The 25745-nt window shown below is 34.6% G+C and overlaps 1 pseudogene; it reads right to left on the bottom strand.

The window, feature by feature from the left end:
• Nucleotides 1-5264: 5264 nt before the first annotated feature.
• LOC142628621 (stemmadenine O-acetyltransferase-like) lies at nucleotides 5265-9101 on the bottom strand (annotated as a pseudogene).
• Nucleotides 9102-25745: the final 16644 nt, after the last annotated feature.

Below are 25745 nucleotides of genomic sequence, written 5' to 3'. Positions count from 1 at the left end.
ATGATACTTGACATAAGTATTCTATTTTGTGTTAGTCAATAGTTTACAAAACCTTTATGTGAACAACTGAATATTAAGGAAACTCTACTAAATATATTTATCTTACGTGATGTTTATGTGTATGGTATCTGATTAAGTCATATTTAGTTCGTAAAGATTTAAAGAATTGCATATATGCATAATTGCACTCTAGAGGTCTAATGTATTTGCAATTTGCATTTGTGGATGTCTATTTCAATTATAATAAACAATATTCCAATAAGAGACAAAACTAAGTGCTAATTTCCATTACAACATAATAAAATGAGTGGCCATTACATTAAATTAGATAAGAAATTGGCTACTCTTTCAAAACAATTGTCACTACAATCTTTCACAGTGACTAAACTAGAATTCACCTATTCTAAATACAAGTTCTTTCATTGGAGATGCTTTCACTAGACAAACTAAAATGACCATCACAACAACATACCAATTAACTTCTACAATTTGAGTTACCTTGGAGAAGCTGCTACTTCTACAATTTCACTCCTGCCCATTTCAAGATTGTCAGTTTGCAAGAGATAAGAGGCACATGTATAGCTGATTATTAAATCATGGAACAGTGGAAAATTTGAAGGGTCCTAGACATGAGAGCACCAGCTAATAATGAATCTATGGAATAGTTGAAAATTTCACTTCTTCAAGTGTTCTAATGTTGCTGCGTGCATGTTACCAATGGTAGAATTAAAAGATTCTCCATGAAGGGCAGCACGTCTTCCTTTGGGCAGAAGATACATTGTGTATCTGTGACCAAATAAAAATAATTTGGCAAGACTTAAAGTAGTCAGATTAATGCTTGTAATCTTAGGTGTTGTACTTATATTCATATCATTAAGATCATTATAATAACATTTTTCTAAAAACAATCCCAAATAAACAGTCTTTTGGTCAGTGGTGGAGCCAGAAATTTATCTTTGGGGAGGCCATATATAATTTTGTTTTTTTGTTTTTTTTTGTATGAAATCTAAAATAGTAATGCACAATACTTTATAATTCAATATGTGCTATAAACAACAACTAAATACAAGTTAATATAGTAGTATATACTATACATTTTAATCAAACTAATCAAGTACATTTATAAATTATAATGTCATACGGTACATAATATATCAATTATTATAATAAAAAATAATATATTATAAGGAAAATAAAAAAGAAAGTAAATTAAAAGTAAAGTACATAAATCAAAACAAACCAAATGAAAAATAAAGTAACACAGGAGCACTGCATAGGGGTGAGGGGCCTACGGAAGTTTCAAATTTGTTTTTCACTCTTTTTTATCTAGTCTAGTCACACAGAACTTTTACTTTTTATATTGTAAACACAAAACTATAGCAGCGGTGGGAAATGCAAAGAACCAAAAAGAAAAAAGAAGAACAAGGCAAACACCAACTTAGAGAGAGAGAGAGAGAGTCACCTATGATCAAAATGTTCTGCAACTGTGTGGGGGACTTGGTGGTGCGACAAATCAACAAAAGTTCTAACCTTTCAATTTTTTTTACTATTGTAGTACAAGTAAGCCCTAGATGTATTGGAATGATTTTTTTTTCCCCCTTTCATTTGCTAAGGTAATGTAAATATACCTATATGTTTATTTTAAAGATGTTAAATGTTTAATTATTGTAATTTTTTGACATATATATTTATGGATTGTATTCTATTTAAGTGAAAGTTACGTTTATTTTTAGACTTTCAAATATATATATATATATATATATAATTGGGTATGGGGCCAAAATGATAAGCTTCATATAAAATTTTTCAAATTATTTAGGATAATTCCAAAATACTAATTCCTTTATTTTATTTTATTTTTTTTTGGGGGAGGGGGGAAGGCCCCCCTTGATCCTATTGATCATCCACTACTGCTTTTGGTAACTAGTACGTCGACAATCGTAAATGTAGCAGACAATATTTCAAATAATTTGCCAATAAAAAATTTCACAAGACATGAAGTCATACAGACCGACATGGAAAACACTAATATCAGATAGAAAAGCATAGTATATAGGTTAAACCTCCCTCTGCTTGGTAAAATGAAGCAAGTTATACAGTAGTAGAAATTTTGGGGACATTTGGTTGCGGCAAATCAACAAAAGCTGAATTTTTCTACTACTATGGTACAAGTAAGCCTTAAATTTGTTGGAATGAAAATTAGACTTTTTTTTCCCTTTTATTTGTTGAGGTAATTGTTAAAATACCTATGTGTCATTTTAAAGATGCTAAATGTTTAATTATTATAATATTTTGATGCGCGCGCGCGCACACACACACACACACTTATATATATATATGGATTGTATTCTATTTTACAATATTTTTACAAAATGTTTATGTAGTCAATCTCTTATTAGTTTTCATCTAGGCCCACCTTTAATATCACTTTTTCATTTTCTAATAATCACTCATCACATAAGCAGTGTGTAATATTTTTTGTAAAATAGTTTATATGTCTAGCAGTATTCTTTTATTTAAGTTAAAGTTATGTTTATTTTTAAACTTTCTTAAATATATATGTATATTAACAGGTATGGGGCCAAAATGATAAGATTCTTTTAAAAAATTTCAAATTATTTAGGATAATTCAAAAAATAAAATTTTCTTTTTTATTTTTTTTGAAAAATTTTGGGGGGGCCCAAGGCCCCCCTCAGTCATAATGATGGTCTGCCACTTGATAAGGATGTCTTTGGTGGAAGATTAAAATTCTATTAATGGCTTTTGAATCATTGCAAGCAACGACTTCTACATTGTTCTTATCCTTCCCTCCCAAAAAAAAAACTAGTTCAAATTGTGGGCGGTATTCTTTCTTCAATTTAATCAAGAGCTTGTTAGGAAAATAAAAATAAACATTTTTCCTAAAAAATTCCATTAATGGCTTTCGAATCATTGCAAGCAACGACTTCTACATTGTTCTTATCCTTCCCTCAATAAAATAAAATAAAATAAAAAAATAGTTCAAATTGTGAGCGGTATTCTTTCTTCAATTTAATCAAGAGCTTGTTAGGAAAATAAAAATAAACGTTTCTCCTAAAAAATTCCATTAATGGCTTTCGAATCATTGCAAGCAACGACTTCTACGTTGTTCTTATCCTTCCCTAAAAAAAAAACTAGTTCAAATTGTGAGCGGTATTCTTTCTTCAATTTAATCAAGAGCTTGTTAGGAAAATAAAATAATTTTTCTCCTAAGAAATTCCATTAATGGCTTTCGAATCATTGCAAGCAACGACTTCTACATTGTTCTTATCCTTCCCTCAAAAAAAAAAAAAAAACTATTTCAAATTGTGAGCGGTATTCTTTCTTCAATTTAATCAAGAGCTTGTTAGGAAAATAAAAATAAATGTTTCTCCTAAATTTCAACTGTTGTCCTTACTCCTTAAGTCTATTTTCAACCACTTTTATTGGGCAAGAGAAGAGAGTGATATTGTAGTCTACACTAGGGACAAAGACTTGACTTGAAAAATATATAATAAGTTTATAACCAATAATACTTAGTTTAGAACCGTAACAACGTTAAAGAAATTTATATTTTGATTTATATGTTCTTAACATGCAAGATAATTTTCATGTCAATCGGATATTATTTATTATTTGATCTACAAAATATTAATTTAAACAATTAATTGATGACAAGACTATTGGTTTATGATCGCTTTGAAAATTTTTAAGTATGAAGAATTTATGAATATAATATGATTCAATGGTAAATTTGACAAAATTTAAATTTAATTATAAAAACACTAAATGGTGTAAAATTGGTTAAAGTTATTCTAGGTGTAATTTTATTCTCTCTCTCTCCCTATATATATAATTATTCCAAATTCATATGGCAAACTTATTATCAAACCAACCCAAAGAAAAAGCGAAAACTGTTGGAGTTTCACCAAATTATTACTTTCAAAATAAAATAACAAGATGAATAATTGAAATACATTTAAGCAAGGGCAAACCCAAGATTTCAAGCTGGGGGGGCTGGAGATAAGCGAAAAAAAAATTCAAATACGTATCCATATAATATTAATAAACTATCAACCAAGACAAATACCCAAAAATCATTGTTTCTTAATATATTAAGATACAATCATCTACCAACAAAAACAAAAGACACGAAATACAATTATTTCTTAATACAATTATCTATGAAAAGGGAACTCGACGCTCTTTCAAATCTTCAAAATCATCTATATATGATTGAATCCAAACTAAATGTCGAAGCTATATCATTTTCAATGTATAACATTAAAGAGTCCGTCAAAAAATCATTTTCCATTTTTTTTTCGAAGGTTAGTTTTGACAACTTTCATAGTTGAAAATGCTCGCTCTGTAGTAGCAGTAAAAACTGGAAAAGTAAGCACAAGTCTCACAATTGTATAAACAAGTTTGTAGTATTCTGAGTTTCCAGTTCTCACTAACCATTGACACAATTCAAATAAACTGTTCAATTTTTTTAACTCTAGATCCTAGACTACGTTATGCTCAAAATGATAAAACTCTTTCTCTAACACTTGTTTGTTATAATTTGTGAAATCTTATGGATAGAAATTCTTTACCAACAAACAAAGATCACTACTTCTAAAAGATTTTAATGCCTCTTAAGGTTCTAAAGCTGAGCTAAGCTTAAGTAACTCCATTCTATTTTCACATTATCACTTGTATAAAAAAATTAATTAAAAAGTAAATAAGAAAAAGAAAAGAAGAATAGGAAGTATTATTTTGCATGATGTGTTATAATAAAAGGAAGTTTGTAGTTTCCAACAACTCCAATGTCTCTTTGATTCGGGACATTGTCATAAAAACTAATCACGCAAGAGTCTTGCGTGACTAGTTTTTTTTTTTTTAGATTTACTTAGCCTTTTGAGTCTTGACTGGGCTGACCGGCTGGGATAGGGGCCTAAGTCATTTTGATAAGAGCAACCCAAGTCTTTTTTTTTTTTTGAAAATTTTAACTACTAAATTTTTGTCTTTTCGGCCCCAGGGGGCCGGGCCCTTAGCCCCTACCTGGGTCCGTCCATTTAAGAAATGGTAACAATTAAGGCACACACTATTTTGCACGTACAACTTGTAATTATTTCAAATCACGAGTTCATTGTAAAAATATGGAAGCATGGGACTTACTCTATTTTACTTCACCATGGAAGCTAGCAAAGAAACTTCGAAACAATATTGCAACGCCAATCATTCAATAATACGCATGCTTATACGTACTTGAACATATCAAGCGTTCAAGGAGGTTGTGGAAGCATATCCTCCTCTTTCAAGTTAACCCATGCCTCTATTCCATCCCCACTTTTGGTGTCAACAAATACAACAACGTTCCTGAAAGGCAAGCTAACCCGACCAATCCACATGGGATTTCCCCAGCCAAAGCTCATTTCATATATAGGGAACCTGCACAAACTAGTGAAATTGAATGGATCTGTATCTTGTTTCAGGACTTTTTCATTTGCGTCTTTGACAAAGTCCAAGTGTTGAGTGTGGTCTTGTAATTTTTTCACATACTCATTGTTGATCTTTCTTATCGCAGCTCTCAGATTGCCCACAAGGCCATTCCTCTCTTCACTAGACAGAATGACTGTTGCAACCCGGAAAAAATTTCCAAAAGAATTTTCACATCCTCGTCCGTAAATTTACTGCAAATAGCACTAAGTTGAGCGCAGTGGCGGCTCCAGGAATTTTTTTGAGGGTGTTCCTTAAGAAGCATAAATTACACAATTTAATAAAAAGAGAAATTCATATATTGACAACAACAACAATAAAAAAAAACGCAAATACATAAAATTTACAATTGTCTTCTACGAGTTTTCATATTTTGAAATCGTTGCATGATAGTCTATTATCAATGCTAGAAGCTATATCTCTTTCAATATACACAACCAAGAAATCATTCATCAACTAATCTCCCTTTCGATTGTGCAGTTAATTCTTTATATATTTTATTGCCGAAAAACTTCTTTCTACCGTTGCAGTAGCGACAAGAATAATCAAAACTAACTTCATAAGTAAATAAGCTAATGAACCGTAATGACATCATAATTAATTTAATAATTTTTTTAAAGATAAATAAATACATTAATTAGTAAAAGTAGAAAAATTGAATAAAATAGTCAAAATAAATATTGAGATTTATCTTTCAAGTGTATTTTTTATATGATAACTTTCATAAAAAAAAAAAATAAGAAATGCTAAATTATAAGCAAACATAAATTAAATATCAAGTTTCTTAATCAAGGAGTTGATAACATCATGGAAATTGTTTTAATTTAGAGAAAAGATGAAATATATATATACACCCACATACTTATATAACATTTTTGTGCTAGTCTATATTTAAATTAATCTTAACTTATGCCCAACAGCCCAAGTCCATTTACTATGTATTAAATTTCATATATATATATATATATATATATATATATATATATATATATATATATATATATATCTTGTAAAATCCGGAAGAGTGGCAGACATGCCCATTACAAAATTAATTAAGTCCCCCTAAAAAAAATAATTAAATAATAAATACTAACACAAGCCCAATTAAATGGTTGACAGCTAATCATCTGGTACAAGTAAAAGAAGAAAGTTTTGACACTTTACACATTAACAGCCAAGCATTTACTGACTTGTGGAAGACCATGATAGAAAAAATAAAAAGTTCGTCTTCATCCTCAGCAAACGGGCAAAGAATAGCAGAGACTTTAGAAAGAGCAAAAATGCAGAAATGGCAAAAACGCAGAAAAGAGAGAGAGAGAGAGAGAGAGAGAGAGAGAGAGAAGAAAAAGAAGAAGAAGAAGAAATGGAGATGCAAGCTCATGGTCTGCCAGCATCTCACCATGGTTGAGAAGCTTCAACAATGGCTGTAAGGGTAAATTTTTTTTAATTTGAGAGTGTTCCTGATTTTGCTTGAGGGTGTTCCTAATATTTTTTTTTAAGGGTAAACAAATAAAAAAATTTTAATTATTATATATATATATATATTTTTCTTTTCAGGTCAGGGTGTTCCTGGGAACACCCTGGCCTGAACGTGGCGCCGCCACTGAGCTTCTTATGCCCACAGTTTTCTTGTGTAGCAGCAACATATCGGCTCCATAAAAAGGCTAACAAGGCCTCAACACGGCTAGGGTGTAATGGACCTTCTACGTCTGAGCTTTCTGTGTATTTTTCCTTAAGAGCCTCTATTGTAGCAGAACTAAACACAAACCTCTTTAATACGAGCTTCTCTTTTATCATACTAGTTTCTGGTTGAAATCCAGATAAATTACTTGTAGGCGGAAAGAGAGTTGATGCTTGAAATTGTGGATAAACATCAGTCTGGCCCCGACTTGTGGCTGCCCAAGTTTTCATAAACATGATAAAAGATGTGCCATCAGCAATCTTATGGGAAATACATGCACCAATGGCAATACCACCACAAGTGAAGTAGTTGACTTGAACAGCAAAGGTTAAATTGTGCATGCCATCAATATCACATGGAAGAAATTTCTTGAATTTTGCAGGATTTGGATTTATAACAATATCTGAAAGCTCGCACTTTACTTGGGCTTCGCGAAACAAAACCCCTTCATCGTTGCTGTCCACGCTAAGCTTGTCTTTAGCGCGGCCAGCTAAAGGGTAGTAACGCGTTAAGACGTCAGACAATGATTGCTTGAGGACACTAGAGAATGATTTGGTAGTATCAGTGCTGATTTTGGAGTAAGCATCATTCTTTGTGTAGAAGTAGCGAAATGAAGCATATACAGGAGGTAAAATTTGGTCAAGAAAGGAAAGCCGATAATAGTGAAAATGGGTGGGAGTTGGTGAAGATGGTTTGATATTCTCGTAGGAGAATACGTCCACTTCAACGTTCATTTTCTCTTGCCAAAATAAGTACACTGGTGCTTCTCTGAAAGCCTCAAACCTGGAATCATTTTTATGGCTAAGTATCAATTTATTTCTGCTACTGCTAGAATGAAGACCCAAACCTAATCTTGTTTAAACAGTCCAGTATATATTTGACCATGACTGCAAATTTAAATGTTTGTGATAAAATAATAATATTTTATTAATTATTTTATTATCTCTACCAATTTAAATATAAAATTAACCAATTTAACACTTAAATTGTGAGCACTAGCATGTATGTCATGTAGTTGGCTAGTAGCATTTATCCCATTTCAAATTGTTTTGAAACCAAGCAGCCAGTCATGCCATTTTAGTTTGCAAAACCACAACTTAAATTGGTTTGAGATTTCTAGTTTCACACAGTAACATGCCCCAACTGTTGGACCTTCCAACATTTACTTTAAAGACTTATTAAAAGTAATTCAATTCTTAAAAATGGTGGAACTTTATTTTCCATAATAGAGACCTTAACATGTCTCAGTATTCAAGTTTTATGATGGCTGTAATTGTTTATTTTTTATGCATTCCCCTCTAGTATATTGACTATATTTTTCACTATGCTACTTTCTTTAGTTAGCCATTTGATATTTATTTATCAGGTGCACTTAATTTCTTTAGTTAGCCATTTGAAATCAGAAGTTCTGTTCAATGCTGAAAATAGATTTGATGTTAGCTATTAGCTGATATGACTTTTGCAAGAGCCCTCAGTTAAGTAGCAGTACAATTCTATCCAAATCAGTTAGATCATACATATATATAGGACATTGTTTGAACTTGTTCCCATTTTTTGCCTTGGTAATATTTTCTTGTCATTCTATTCTATTTATATGCACTTATTGAGTAATCATAATTTGTATGTAGGATGTTCCTCCGGTCCAACAATCTCCACCTATTCAACAATCATCAGCTGCATCTCATCACCAAAGAAGCTTATAGATTTTATCTTGGTGTTTGAGGACTCTTTTGTGTACAAAGAACTTCATTGCTACAACCACATTTTTTGCAAGTATTGGAGGATATTTTTAAACACTTTAGAACTTTGATTATGGTATTAGCTTATATTGAGCGTTGTTTTATTCAAAGGACCACATCTTTTTTTGTTAATCTTATGATGATGGTAATACACAATGTTATGTTTTTTATAATGTATTTCTATGTTAATATTATGTTAGTTTGGAAACATTTGTGGTGTTGTTAATTAGTTATGTTTGTAGTATTGTGTTAATAGAGCCAAAATTATTATATGTTCTTTGAAACAGGTCACTGAACAAGTTATTGGCAAATAGTGGTTTTAAAATCCAATTGAAACCAAGGGGAACTAAAATTGGCAAGTATTGTGGTATTGTTTCAGTAGAACTAAAATTATTACAAGTTGTTTGTAAAATTATTACAGGTTTTTTGTAATAGGATTGTGGTTTTAAAACTCAGGGGAAAAAAATTAACCTATAGCAGTTGGCAAAAAGAACCATTAAAAGTCTAAAATTATGTTATAATTGCATCTCTATAGCGGCGTTTATAGACCACCGCTAAAGCTTCACACATATAGCGGTGGGTGTAATTGACGCTAAAAGGTGCATATGGTTGGTTGTACATGAAGCCCTATAGCAGCGCACATAACTTGTCACTAAAAGGTCAATTGACCCAAATTCTAACCTCATATGACGACGGTTTTCTGCCCGCCACAATAGACCAAAACTGCCGCTAAATGGTAGATCTATTGCGGTGCTTTTTGTTACTGCTGTAATAGATCTATAGTGGCACCGCAATAGTGGCGAGAAGAACCGACACAATCGCACCCACCGCTAAAGGTCAAATGTATCTTTAGAGGCGCTTTTTTGGGCTTTAGTGGCACTTTTGGCCCGCCGCAATAGTCTGTTTTTCTTGTAGTGACTATTATTTTAATGCTTTTACCTTTTCTCTTCTTTTTTTTTTTTTTTTTTTGTTAATAGTTGTATAGAATATGGGGAACTAAAGTAAAATATATTATATGTGTAAAGTTGTGATTTATAACTGTTTGTGTGTTGGCTTTAATTCTGTGTTAAATTTGATTGTAATTTTATTCAATCTTTTATACCCTATACTTTATGTGGAATTTTATTATAAGGGTTGTGTGATAGAGAGAGAGAGTGTGTGAAGACTCAAGCATGTGAAGACAGAAGTTTTCTCATGGGTATCTCGTGACTAAGCATCCCGTGAAATGATGATGTGTCTTGCATATGACTGGAATGCGAAGAGTCATGACAGATGGTGACAGCTGGTTTTCACGAGTGTTTCGCGGGTAAGTCCCACGAGATACCCGCGAAACAGTCTGTTCTGCTATTTTGTCCTATCTGCTCTACTACATCCTCAAACACACTATATATACCATCATTACCCACATATTAAGTAGAGAGCTTTTTAGAAGAGAAAACTCTAGCCTCAACTCTTGAGAGTGTGAGATTGTCATACTTACAATTCTACACACAATCCATTGTGGTTTTCCTCTACTATTTCCTCTCCGTTTCTATACCTTTGAAAGGTTGATAGCCCAAACACTTACCACACCCATATTGAGTGTTCAGTGAGTTTTTGGTGCTGCTAAGAAGTATTGGAAGAAGCCAAACTTTGGCGGATGCAATCGGGCGCATTATGAGATCCAAAAAGCTAGACAAGACATGGCTCCGAGAAACTTTGTTAGAGTAGGAGTTTGGAGGGCTTAAATGTATTGGATAGACTAGGCTTGTAGGGTCTTTTACTATTCGTGTATCCCAACTTATTGTCTAGTGAATCGATTTACCGCTTGCAGGGTAGCAGAGAGGTTTTTTGCTGAGTTCTTCGGTTTCATCTTCTAGAACACATCGAAGTGTTATCTTGTGTTTGCATCTCTCTTCCCTACTCTTTAAGCTTTCAATTTACTGCTGTGTTTTATTGGATATGGCTTAGAGTAGTGGTTTTGTTTGTTCGCTCGCATTTACTTTATTTCGCACTTAGCTTATGTTAGAGTAAAATCAATCGAGCCATAATTTATTAATTTGGGGTCTAAACAGCTCTAGTGTTTTTAACACAAATCCTAGCTTTCAATATGCAAATGGTGGCATCTATCTACGTATTTATAAAGCTTTTGCAAGTTAGTTTGATAATACTTGCAGTACGAGGTATTGACTGCTTCATTACATATTGGTTAGCAATTTCCCATTGGATGAAAAGCATGATAGCAAGGATGGAGGGAGACTTTGAATATGGGGGCATTGCCTCCTAATTTTTTCTTTTTCTCTTTTTAAATATTGTAATATATAGGTATAAATTTTAGCAATTTTGTTCTATAAAATAACACTTTTCCTCCCCTTAATAATATCATCGATTCTTTTAAGAGTATTACTATAGTCACAAATTTTTCTATAATATTTTTACAAATTACTGAAGTAGATATAGTAAATTTTTATTGGTTTGCATCAAGGCTTATTTCTAACTCTAGCATTTTCCTCATTTTAAAGGGCATAAAAAAATTTATATACTTAAAATCTAAAACAAAATATAAAAGCCCAAAAAAATTAGCTCAAAAAAAGCACCAATAATAGCTTAAAAACAATTAAGCTCAATCAACCAAATTTACCCAAAACAAACAACTTAGCCCTTTAAAAAATTTTAAACAAAATAATTTTGCCCTTACCCAATAGCAAACGCACACATAAAAAACAAAAATAAATAATAAATTAATTTTTTTTTAAAACCTTAGCGGTTAAACAACAGAGTTAGAGGCTGTAGCAGCCGTACACAACCAGTAGCAAAACCATCCCCCTAACTTCAAGTTCTAGCTCTATCCCTGCATGATAGAGTTGTGTTCCAGCTAACCATTTTTAGTGAATTCTCGGGGAATTCTACTTGTACATTTCGGAATATTCACATCAAGTGTGATTAAAGAAATTTTCTATGTGCGTACCCAGTGGGTTGTTTGTAGAAAACTTAGATGCAATTGTTGTTGGGATTTTAAGCATTTTAGAGTGAATTTTAAGCATTTTATATGTCGTTGTGGACAATAGGGTGTATTAAAAACCTGAGATAAGTCTTCTGATTTTCATTTGTTCATTTCATTTGCATTTGTTAAGTCAATGTAATTCATGTTATTGTTGGTTTGAACAAAGTTTTCTGTATTTTTTTTTTCTCAATTTTAGGTATTCTCTTGAAAAAAAAGTTTTTGGGGTAGAATGTACTTAGGCCTAGTTATAACTTAGTCAAATCTACTTTCTGTGACTGTCATGTAACCTACCAGCTCGCACGTGACACTTGGCAGAAGAAAATGAATGTTGTCTAGAATGGCTGTCACGACCTCTTCGGGACTTATCTAGTCAAGACTAGCATGCATATCGAACAATTTATTTTTTGCTGACCTACTTTTCCTAGTTTTATCATATAAGCTAAGGCTCACACTTTGTGCATTTTTCAAGTTGTAAGAAAGGAGTGTGAGCTAAGCTTATAAAGTAATAGAGACCATATACACTTCCCAATCCCTTGTTGAGAGAGATTGCCTCAGTCTAGAGCTAGTGGTGACTTCAGGAATTAATTTCAAGGGGGTCGTTAAGAAACTCAAATTAAATAAAATTTAATAAAAACCAAACTTAATCCATCGAATTATCAACACAAAAAGAAAAAAAAAAAAAAAAAAAAAAAGTACACACGCAAATATATGAAATTTGATTCGTGGTTTTAGTAGGTTAACCAGCCAAGTTTTGGTTTTATAAATTTATTTCACTATTTCTGGTTTTGAGAGAGAACCCATACCGAATTTAAGTCTAGTTCATGGTTGAACTGAAAAATCCAAATCATTTTAAAACCATGTCTGTTAGGTGCCTCATGAGGCCCATTACATGGCACATGTTAATCCTTTGTACATTTCTCCAATTTCTTGTTATGTAGGATTAATATGTGTTGAGAAGTATTTTATTGTTGGCTTTATTCAATGATAATAGTTGTTTGTAATTGCATTTTATATGTGATGTATTTTTAGTGAGCTTTAATGTAATTTGGAGTAGATGTACTCGAGCCTCTTCCTCAACATTGGAAAGCTGCATCAACCAGAGATTTTGTGACCTAGAGACGACCAAGGTGGCTCGTTAGCTCCACGTGCTAGGTGATTTTGGTGAGAGTGCAAGCATGTAACTCATGACCTTAGGGGGTGACATGGTCATGAGCTGCACGATCTTTGTACTTTACATTCCAAACTACACCTATCCAATGCATATCTGCCAACACACACACAACTGTGAGGTGTGACAAGGGGCTTTAGATAAGGGTGATACAGACCCTAGAAACCATAAGAGAGAAATCCAAGAGAAGCCAATACAAGTGTTTGAAGAGAGAGAGCCATTTTGCTTTGAAAAAACCAATACAGCCTCTCTTTTTTATACATAGGGATATTGTAAACATTTTCCTCACCCATAAACATAGACCTTGTGAGCGAGAGAATAGCTATGGAAACTTGAGATGTCACATTCAAACCTAATCTTCATTGGTGGTGTTTCTGTTGGTGGTTTTTCCATCGGTGCTTCAATGGAGGGTGTTTAATAAGCTAGGAAGAGAAGGGATTTAGAGCAATGGGTTGCTAGCTCGAGCTTAGAGCGCTTAGCTACATGTAGGTTTTTGGGCTTTGAGGATTCTTAGTGTCCTAATGTACTACAACTATCTTGCCTAGTGAAGATTTATGGCGGGTCGTCAGGAGAGAGGTTTTTATGTCCGGGGCTCGAGTTTTCCTCTTCCCAAACGCTTCTTGGTGTTTAGTGTGGTTTGCTTGCTTTCCTCTTTATTTATTTTACTTTACTTTATTGCCATGTTTTGTGTAGCGTAGTTAGTACGTATGGAAATTGGTTAAGTCATTTACACTTGGACTACATCGTTTAGTTTTGTGTTAAAATGAACTTAGCCATAAAAGCTTGCTTTAAAGGTTCAAAATATTTGCTGGGAGTAGTATAGCATATTTCAGTTGGTATCCGAGTAGGTACAAATTGTTTAGTGATTCACGTCACTCAGTGTGGGAGCAACTATGATTTTTGGAAGAGACGTATGCATGCTTTCCTCTGTTCCATTGATGACACCATTTAGACTTTCGTTGAGGAAGGTTGGGTAGCACCCAATAATTCTAAGGCTGAATGGGATATGGTTACCAAAGATAAGTTTAATGCTAAAATCAAAGATTTGAATGCTTTATTTTGTGTTGTATCTCCTGAAGAATTTCACGGGATATTTCATGCGCAAACGACTAAAGAAGCATAGGACATTCTACAAACCATGTATGAAGGTACCAAAGGAGTCAAAGAAACTAAACTTCAAATGCTTATGACTTGCTTTGAATAGTTGAAGATGGGCAAAGACAAATCATTCAACTCATTCTACTCCAAACTCAATGAGATAGTGACATCCAAGCTCAACCTTGGTGAAAGAATCCCAAATGAGAAGATTATGAGAATGGTCTTAAGATCTTTGCTTGAAGTTTCTCGACCTAAAGTTACTGCAATTGAAGAGATCAAGGATATCTATCAAATCAAAATACATGAGTTGGTGGGATCTCTTCAAACCTATGAGATGGGATTTCCCTCTCACAATTCTAGAGAGTCCATTACTCTCAAATCGGTTGAAGAAACGAAGATTTCAAATCTTGATAGCATACCTTGCAAAGATCTTTAAGAAGTTAAAAAATTTCAAGAAGAATTAAGGAAAACAAGATGATAAACTGTTTAGATGATCATTCAATTCAAGAGAAGAATTTCAAAAGAATGACGAGAACAAGAAGGATTACAAGTGGAAAACGTTATGTGAAGGATCTTCAAATCCCACAACCACTTATTACGAGTTGGCCATTTGAAAAGAGAGTACCCCAACTACATAAGGGGAAAGGGAAAAGTGATGAGTGCCACTCCTAGTGATTCAGAAAGCTCATCTTCCGAGTCTGATGATGATGTGGAGGAAGATGGAAATTACACTGCTTTCATGGCCATCTCAAGTGTGGATGCCACATCCCACCTTGTAGAGATTAAGGTAAAGGATGGTGATGATCTTGAAACTAACCCTACTGTATTTGAAGTAGTCCCCGGGACAAACTTCTCATTCCCAATTCTCGAATAATGAAGGTAAGGATGATAAAAAGGAGTTTACTTTTTTCTAACAAAACTACGATGCCTTACTTAAAGTAGGTGGCAAGTACGCTCGTATAGTGGAAAATGCCATAAGAAGGATGAAAAGGCTGAAGAAGAAAATGAAGTAACCTTGGAGGAATTGGAAATCTATATGTGCAAGGTAAAAAAGCTAAAAATTGAGTTGGATAGTGCCTATTCAGAAATCAAGTTTCTAGAGCTTGAAATAATTGAGGCAAATGCCAAGGTGTATAAATTATCTTGCAAGAAGCTCGAATCCATGTTAGAGGCTTAAAGGTCCTCATCCTTGAAATCGGGATTTGGTTACACTAGAGAGAACTGATCTAGTGACCCAAATATCTCAACAAAAGGATAAAAATATGTGAAATTCATCTCCACCAATATTAGTGAAGAGAAGGAGAAGTGTTAGGGTTATATTTTATGTAATTGACTAATCCTTTGACAAAATACACTTTACTTGTAATTGAGTAGATCTAAAATGAGTTTAATACATCAAAAAATATGTTGTTCAAGCATATCAAATGTTCATATTGAAAGACATGAAGATTGGTCCAAGAAACAAGTGAAGAAAAGTTATTCATTAGGTCTCGACAGATGATCGAGACTTAACATGAAGCTTGATAGATGGCTCGACACCAACTCGATCTATCGAGAATTACGATTTCAGAATTTCCAGGTCTAAAATTCGGCCCAAGCTTATGTATTTGTTTAGGGTTTCTTTTCTCACAAACCTAGACATATATAAGGCTTATTTTAAGAGCCATCACATAGGGATACAAAGACCAAGAAATTTATTTTCTCTGTGAAAAGCTACTACGTTTGTACGCCATAGGATTTTGTAACCAAGTGTTTCCTAATCTTCATTGTTGATGAAGTGAAGAACTTTACAGCCAATAACATCATTCAAGTTGTTAGAGTTAGTCACGTACTGGGATCCATGCAAAGGGTTAGTCACAAATTAGAGATTTGTGCATCAAGAGAAAGAAGGCTACTACAAGATCAAGTTCAATTGGGTATTGAAGCGAAGATTCAACTGTAGGTTGGTATTTTGGAATAGGCCATGGTAGTGGTAAGATTCCTTATACTTGTAACCGTTTGATTGTTGATTAGTAGATTCTTGGGAGTGGTGACCTTAAAATCACCCGATGGAGTTTTTGCCTTGCGAGAAGTTTTCCCCATTTGTCAACAAATCACTATGTCAATTTAATTTCCACTGCATTTAGTTTAATTGATAATTTGTTGGTGCCTTCACGATTTGCATGCAATTGAACCTAATTAATCAACTTAGGTAAATTGAATTAATTAACCGAAGTCAAGTTATCCTAACCTAACAAGAAGAATGTCAACTTTCAAGATGAGATGAAAAGAATGGAGTGTGCTAAAAATACAACAAAGGGCAATGAACCTGCAAGTACATCCTCTTGGAAAGGAAATTGTGTAATTAAGTCCCTTACCAAGAAGCAAAGAGGTCCTCAAACTCCACACTTATGCCATCATTGTGTTGCTAGAGGCCACACTCGACCATATTGCTTCAAGCTTCATTCCTTGAAGAAGAATGATCCATCTCATGAAAGCTCAAGCTCATTCAATCATGATCGTCTCTTGAAACAAGTTGTGGATGTTCTCTTCTCCATAGCAACTTACCTTTCCGGATGAATCAACTCTCATGGTAACCATAACCCTAACTCTATTCCTCGTCATATACCTTCCCATAGAGGTCATAGGGATTCTCAAACTTAAATAATTCAATGCATTGCATTCCCATGTTTGTACCTACTCTTTGTGTGTTTTTGTGTTTATCATTGTTTGTTTGTGTTTGTTTGATTTTTTCTTGGTTATCAAATCATGTCTTTTCAAAATTAAGAGGATTTGTGACTGTTGAACTTTATACCTATACACAATTTTTGGGTATTAGTTCATTTAGTTTCTCTTGTGATGCATGCACAACTTTGCTCTATCTTGTCATATTTGCACTAGTTGTAATTTATGTGTGGACTTCGTTGGTCTATGTGTTGTGAGAAAAAGACAACGTTCATGATGTTCTCACTTTACTTGGAACATGTTTGGTTTTAACCTCATCTTTTGAGTAAAGTATGCTTTATGTCTCTCTCACAATTTTCTTGTAAAGCTCTTCTCAAAAAGCTGGTGCTAAAAACAATGAAATAGGTGACGCACCATTGTTCTTGAATAAAATTTTTTAAGCTATGCTCAAAAAGAGCCAAATTTTGTTAGAGCCTCAAATATATGTGCTCATAATGCTTCATGTATGTCAAATACATCTCTTTTAATAGCACACACATCAATCTTGTGCTAGAATGCAACTCTTGTATCAATATATCTCTCTCTCTATCTATCTTTCCCTAAGTTTTCCAAGTCTAGTTGTGAGAGCTATATATTTCATATTTTGCATCATTGTAAGGTTTTCTCTTTGTGTGAACCTTATTTGTGTGATAGGACTTATGAGTGCTTGCACTGACCATCTCTCTTTGATATTTTTATCTCAAATTGCACTCACACTACACACAAGTTGGTTGCCTTGTTAGTTTCTCAAAAAAAAAAAAACAAAAAAACAAAAGCTGGTTGCCTTGTTAGTGCCAGTCATCTCTTGAAAACACTTATGAACTTCGACCTAATCGGTGTATTCTTGTCTATCTTGTTTATATATCATGTTTTTCTTGAAGAACCATTTTGAAAAACTTGTGTTTTTGGGCCAAAAGATGTTCATTTTTCTGAAAATATCAGTGCCTTGTTTTTATAGGTTTCACAAGCTTGTCGTGACCCTAAGCGACCTTGGCCAAGTCGTGACCAATTATTTTGTGCTCAATTTTTTTTTACCAGGGATATCACGGCCTTGTCATGAGCAAGGTGAAACTTAGCCAAGGTCGCGACTGGGCACGAATCTGGATTATAAGGAAAGAGATTTCAAACATTTTGTTTTCCCACCTCTTCATGTTTCTTTCTACAAAACTGAACCTCCACCCCTCAAAACTCAATTTTTAGACAAAATTTTCCCTCCTCTCTCATCCCAAAATCATCTCAAGTAATTTTTCAACTTTATTTTCTCTTTAATATGATTTTGTGCATGGGTGTGTGTGAGTTTCCGTTATGTTTTTATGGTTGAAATTTGTTCTCTATGTTCTTGACCATTATTCTCTCGATCTATAGTTGCTTGTATTGTTGTCTTGGTCGTTTGTGACCTTTTTGTGTTGTATTTGGACATGTTTTCTGTATGTTTCGTCCATGATTTTTTATGCTCGTTGTTAGTGTGCATACCAAGTGTTTGATGAAATATTCAAGTGAACGTTTTCATCTGTTTGTTGTCCCATTGGACACCAAATCTCTTAGTGAGACTTGTTTTTTATCCTTGATCATGTTTTGGCATAATGGTGAAGCTTTACCATTGTTGAGTTGATCAATTCCATATCGCATCATTTGCCTATGCCATTAGTGCACCTTGTGTTGGCTTGCCTTTGCGATTCTTTTCTAACACTCTTTGCCATCTATTTTGTGTTAGTTGGTGGTGTGGTGTTTGTTTTTTAGTCGCCCCCAAGCCTTCTCCCCCCGCCGTAGTGACAGAGGGAAAAGAAAACAATTTGACTCCTCATCTCCTTAGTAGAGTCTCACATCAAGAATCCAAGAAGAGTTCAGCTTTTGAGAATGTCAAGTTTGTGATGCACATGGTCCGGACTCATGTTTCAGGAAGTTCGCTATGCTAACTTTGTCGTGGAGAAAAGAGTTGAATGGTGCACCTTCCAAGGAACTTCCATTTTCAATATGCTTGACCAACGGGAATGGGATTTCATCCTCATTGCTCTGGTGTGCCCGATTGAAGATCTTGTTATCAAATTTTACGTCAACCTTTGTCATCAAAATAATTTTCTGCGCATATACCTCAGGGTTTCCTACTACATTCTCACCCCCTAGATTATCTTCGCCTTGTTTGATCTTCCCTAGTACACTCGGAGCGATAGTTATCCCTACTCATCTCGGAGTGTCATGGAGCTCCCATCCATTTGTGTGCATTGGGCAGAGAACTTATTCCAGGTACCACTACAATGTCTACCGGAAACCTCTCTCCAATCAATCATGTCATGTCGATGATCCTATTTGTGAATTTGTATCTTGTTGGTGATCCATCTGACCTTAGCCTTGGACAAATGCACTTTCTATATGGCTTGATTCAAGGGGTACCAATTTGTTTGGGTTGGCACATCTACAATGTGTCGTGGAGCATGGCTGAAGAAGGTGTTTGAATTCATTACGTCCCATTCACTTCTCTAATCTCCCGCTTCTGCAAATACAAGTATGTGCCGCTTCCAGAGACATATCACTCCATTCCTGTTCCGAAACCCATTAGCTTTAACACTCTCAATGCTATGTATGAAGAAGCCAGAAATGCTAGGACGGAAGATAATCCATTTTCTGCACTGCCAGCTTACACTTCCACATTTCACTCTATGAACATGCAAATTCTTTTTGTTGATTTATCTCAACAAATGACAACTAGTTTCGGTCTTGTGCATGACCATATGGATCGCATCTCCTCCCGTTTGAACCGCATAGAGAATCGACTGTCTCCTCCACCTTCGCCTCCCTGGAGGACTAGTGAACAGTAGCAGTAGAGACCTCTTAGGATATTTTGACAAAAAAGGGGAGATCATAGACTAACCACATACATACAGAAGGGGACTGCTCAAAGCAAGGGGGAGAGTTTAAGGGTGAGAATTTGAAAGAACAAGGAGGAATACAACAACTTCAGCAACTAACCTTTATATTTTCTTTCTTTACTTATGTTTTTCGTTTATGCCTTTAGTATAACTTTGATACTCTAGTTATTTTTATATCTTTTGGTATTGTACCGTATGACCGTGTTTAGGTCATGAACTTTTATGGTGCTTTGGATTTATTATGCTATATCTATTTGGTATTTGGGTTATAATTGCTTCCATTGCATCGTAATTGTGCTTGTTGGACATGCAATTATCTTTTGCTTATTGTGCTTGCTTGCATGTTCGGATCATCATAACTTCATGTTTTGATCATTGTAGCCATAGTTTTTATGGTTGTTGAGTTTTGATCAAATTGCATTTATGCATATTATTCATATCTACTTGATCACATTGTCCTCGTTTATTATTTCCTAACTTTATACTTGCTTTAAACTATAGGGTCTAACATATCTTGTGCAAGTGTTACATGTTTTAGTTTTAAGTTCAAGTTTTGGTTTTAGTCTTTAGAGTTTAGGTGTGAGTCCTTTGCTAGTCTCAGGTTTTTAACTCACGATTAAGTCTAAAGTCTAAAGTCTATATAGGTGTGTTTTGTCATAGAATAGCCAAAGGGTGAGATTGAGAAGCATTCTATTGTTGGTTTTATTCAGCGACAAAAGCTGTTTGTAATTGCATTTTATGTTTGATATATTTTTCTAGGGATATAATGTAATTTCGTGTAGATGTACTTGAGCCTCTTCCTCAACATTAGAAAGCTACATCAACCAAAGATCTCACGACCAAGAAGCGACCTAGGTGGCCTGTGAGCTCCATGTGGTAGGTAGTTTGGATGAGAGTGCAAGCATGTAACTCGTGACCTTCAAGTGACCTTAAAAGGCGGAATGGTCGTGAGCTGTATGATCTTAATACTATGCATTCTGGATTGCACCTGTCTGAAAAGGGTGATACAAACCCTAGAAACTATAAAAGAGCAATCCAAGAGAAGCCAATCCAAGTGTATGAAGAGAAAGCCATTTTGCTTTAAGAAACCAATCCAATCTCTCTTTTGCATCTCCTTTATTGTATTGATTGAGATATTGTAAACAGTTTTCTCACCCATAAACACAGACCATGTGAATGAGAGCATGGCTATGGAAACTTGAGAAGCCACGTTCAAATCCAATCTTCATTGTTGGTGTTTTCATTGGTGCTTCAATGGAGGGTCTCTAATAAGCTAGAAAGAGAAGGGACTTGGAGCAGTGAATGGCTAACTGGAGCTTGGAGGGCTTAAGTACATGTAAGATTTTGGGCTTGGAGGGCTCAAATACATGTAAGATTTTGGGCTTGGAGGATTCTTAGTATCCAAATGTACAGTAACTATCTTGCCTAGTGGAGATTTTTGACAGGTGCTTAGTGGAGAGATTTTTACGCCTCGGGCTCAGGTTTTCCTCTTCCTAAACACTTCTTGGTGTTTAGTGTTGTAACGCCTCAATCAAACCCTCCCCTTCCCCCCCCCCCCCCAAAAAAAAGAAAAAAAGAAAAAAGAGGAAGCCAGATTTTTAGTTCCCACATGCCCCCCACCTAACACCATTCCTCACCACTCATTTTAATCTATCCCACCCTCTCACATCTGGCCATCTGATGCGAACCTCAATCGACACGCTTTGAGACCCAACAAAAATATTGGAATATTTAACCCAGGAAAGCTAAAAATCAGATTTATGATAGAAACCCTGACCCAACGTTTATAATCGAAACGCGAACCAAAGGTATAAGTTGACCTTGACCCAATGATTATAAAGAATCATGAACCAAAGGTATAAAATTTGAACGCCACAAGGAAGAATCCTTGATAAGTTCACAGTTCTTGAAGAACCAAAAGAGAGCAAAGCCTCACCTTTTCTGAATTTTACTCAATAATTTTCTATTAAAAAACGTTTACAAGCATAAGGCCTATTTAAGGGCTCCATAAAACTTGACAGACAAGAAAATATATTCTAAAATAACTCCTAATTGATACCTTATCATATCTGGAATCAAATTTGACCTAAAAAGCATTAAATGCACATAAAAACAAGGAATTAAATCACCTAAACCTAAAATAACGTTTTTACATAAAAATACCAAAAATAATAAATTACAATAATTAAACAGTAAATTGTGTCCTCATCAGACCCCTCCACTTGAAACAAACTCGTCCTCGAGTTCATCTTTGAAATCTGAAATCTTCCATTCCAAATAAACAAATACTTCGAATGCTTTAATGAATTGATCCGGTTATGAAACTTGAATCCTTCATAAAGTGTAGCACAAAATTTCTTCTCATCTACTTTCAATTTATTTGCAACATCAATCAACAAAGGGTTGATAATAAAATTAAAATTTTCTACTCCAAGAAAATCAACAAATTGAATAGTCATCTTCAACAAATCAACTGAGACTAGAGGATTGTGAGTTGTGGACTCATCCTCATATTTAACCTCAATTGAATCTTCCACAATGTTCTCAATAATTACCATCTCTTTTTTTTTTTTCAAGTTTTTTTCTTTTTTTCTTTCACTCTGTTTCTTCTCATCTTTTTCTGAACTCTCAGTCTCACAATTTTTCAAGCCATTCTCTCTTTTCAGTTTCACTTGATCTTCATACACTTGTCTTTGAGTCAACGGTACAAGAGTAATGGTTTTATAATCTTTAACAAAAGAATACCTATTCTTGAACCCATCATGATTGACCTTCCTGTCAAACTGCCATGGCCTACCCAATAAAATGTGACCCGCTTGCATTTGAGCAACATCACAAAGTACTTCATCCTTGTACCTCCCAATTGAAAAAGAAACCAGTACTTGCTTATTTACCTTAACATCTCCACAATCATTCAACCACTGCAACTTATATGGTCTAGGGTGTTTCAAGGTAGGTAAATTCAAATTTTCAACTAAAGTAGTGCTAGCCACATTAGTACAGCTCCCCCCATCTATAATCATACTACATACCTTGTTGTTGACGTGGCATCTAGTATGAAAAATGTTCTCCCTTTGTTGTTCCATGTCATCCTCTTTGACTTGGGCACTTAAAGCACGCTTTGCAACAAGCGACTCACCCTTCACTGGATACTCCACTTCATCATCACAAGCATCCTCAAGTGATGGAATCTGGTGATCATCTTCCTCACTTTCAGTTTCCACCTTTCCATCAATACGTGCGATCGTGGTCCTCTTATTTGGGCATTGTGAAGCAATATGACCTACTCCCAAACAACGAAAACACTTAATATCACGATTACGAGTCTGGGATTCATTTTTACCTATGTTGACACTGGGAGCTTCATCTCTCCTTTTTTGTGGTTCGGTTTTGGACTTGAAAACAGCCTCTTCGTCTTTCCTCCCATTTGACCTCCATGAAGTAGAGGAGGTCGGATTTTGAAATGACCGAGTTCCTTTCCTTTTAAACTGTCGTTCCACCTTTATTGCCATGTGCACCATGTCCTCCAACTCCACGTAGTGCTGCAACTCCACCACGTTGGCAATGTCCCGATTCAGCCCATTCAGAAACCTAGCCATGGTAGCTTCTCTATCCTCCTCTACATTTGCCCGAATCATGGCAATCTCCATCTCCTTGTGGTAGTCATCCACGCTCCTATAGCCTTGAGTAAGACTCTGTAATTTCTGATACAAGTCCCTATAGTAGTGACTAGGAACAAACCGCCTTCTCATGATTGCCTTCATTTCCTCCCAAGTCTCAATAGGTCTCTCATGGTTTCTCCTTCTGTTCATCACAAGTTGATCCCACCATATAATAGCATAGTCAGTAAACTCAATGACAGCGAGTTTTACCTTTTTCTTCTCGGAGTAGTTGTGGCACTCAAAGATTAACTCCACCTTCTTCTCCCACTCCAAGTATGCTTCTGGATCATTTTTCCCTTGGAATGTGGGTATCTTCATTTTTATGTTTCCTAGGTTCTTGTCAGTCCCATATTGCCATCTTGGATCTCTTCGGAAACCTCTACCACGCCTTTCTCTCCTTGGCACAAACCTGCCTTCATTGTTCAGTGAAGCTTGATCTCCTTCATCTTCAAACTCATCCTCGTGGTAGTCATCAGAATCATTCATGTGAGAACGCCTTTCTTGCCTTCTTGCATTAGGGCCTCTTTGACGACGCTCCTCACGCAGAGTAGCAATAACAGTATCTTGCCTATCTATCCGATCCCGAATCTCATTAAACACCACGTTCATGCGTTCAAATTGTTGTTGCATAGCCTGCAAAATGATAGACGACTCCTCCCCTCCTTCCCTATTTGATGTTTCACACCTGAAAGACATACTTTTGAAACAACAAAGAATTGTTAGAAATAATTCCTCACAACACTCCCTCACGTGTTTGCACTCAAATTATGTCACTCCCACTCGTGTTTCACTCTTAAATTGGCTTTTTCCCGATATTAGTCTCACACTCTCTTGCCTTTTTCCACTCGTAGCTTCGCCTTTTCAGTTCTTCAATGAACTAATAAACTTGATTAAGAAATTCAACTTGTAGTATTAAAACAAATACCAATGGCAAGAAAATATGACAGAAATACCAAATCAAAGGAAGAAGACAAAAGAAAACAATATTTTGGTCTGAGAGAACTGAAACTACAAACAAATTTTTTTTTTTTTTTTTTTTTTTGCTATTTCCTTTCAGATGTCTTTTTGTTTTTTTTGTTTTTTTTTTTTTGGGAACTAGGTGCACGATTTTAACCTAGTGCACTTCAACAAAAAGCAAAAAAATAAGAACGATGAATGAAGAACACAAAAGAAATAGGATAGGATGATAACAGGAAACAAAAGATAAAGGGATAGAAAACTGATTTTAGAACCTGTGCTCTGATACCAAATGATGCGAACCTCAATCGACACGCTTTGAGACCCAACAAAAATATTGGAATATTTAACCCAGGAAAGCTAAAAATCAGATTTATGATAGAAACCCTGACCCAACGTTTATAATCGAAACGCGAACCAAAGGTATAAGTTGACCTTGACCCAATGATTATAAAGAATCACGAACCAAAGGTATAAAGTTTGAACGCCACAAGGAAGAATCCTTGATAAGTTCACAGTTCTTGAAGAACCAAAAGAGAGCAAAACCTCACCTTTTCTGAATTTTACTCAATAATTTTCTATTAAAAAGCGTTTACAAGCATAAGGCCTATTTAAGGGCTCCATAAAACTTGACAAACAAGAAAATATATTCTAAAATAACTCCTAATTGATACCTTACCATATCTGGAATCAAATTTGACCTAAAAAGCATTAAATGCACATAAAAACAAGGAATTAAATCACCTAAACCTAAAATAACGTTTTTACATAAAAATACCAAAAATAATAAATTACAATAATTAAACAGTAAATTGTGTCCTCATCACCATCTCTTTTCTTCCTTTCATTTTCTTTCTCTTCTCTTTACTTAAACACACACACTCACCCACCAGACTCCACTCCAAACCACCATCTCACCATCATTTTCTAGCAAGATCACCGGAAAATTCTTGAGAACCTATAAACACCTTCACATTTTTTTTTAGGTAAAAATTTCTAATCTTTTTGGTGGGTTTTACACTTTTGCTTGAGGTTATTTTTATCTAAACTTTAACAATGATACTCATGTGATTTATGAGCATTGGAAGTAATATTAATGTGTTTGTATGTATGGGTTTTGTATTGGTGGAATTATTTGATGAGTGGGTATATGGTTTGTGCTAATGATGACTACTTAAGGTTTATGTATGATGAAAATTTAGGAGTTTTGAGTTATAACATGTGATAATTGGTAAATCTAATTTTTCCATTGCATTGGGTTTATTTGGAGTTAATTGAAGTTCTAAATTTCTTGCCTTGGAGGATATTTTGATTTTGCTTTCATGGGTCTCTTAATGATGTTGTGTAAATTTTATGGAAGTTAGTCATGATGTTGGAAATGATATTAAATGGGTTAACTTTATAAATTG

Source organism: Castanea sativa, chromosome 3 (genome assembly GCF_040712315.1).
Source record: "Castanea sativa cultivar Marrone di Chiusa Pesio chromosome 3, ASM4071231v1".
Classification (NCBI taxonomy): Eukaryota; Viridiplantae; Streptophyta; class Magnoliopsida; order Fagales; family Fagaceae; genus Castanea; species Castanea sativa.
The sequence above is the reverse complement of the archived record's forward strand: the minus strand, read 5'-3'. Positions and strand labels throughout refer to the sequence as shown.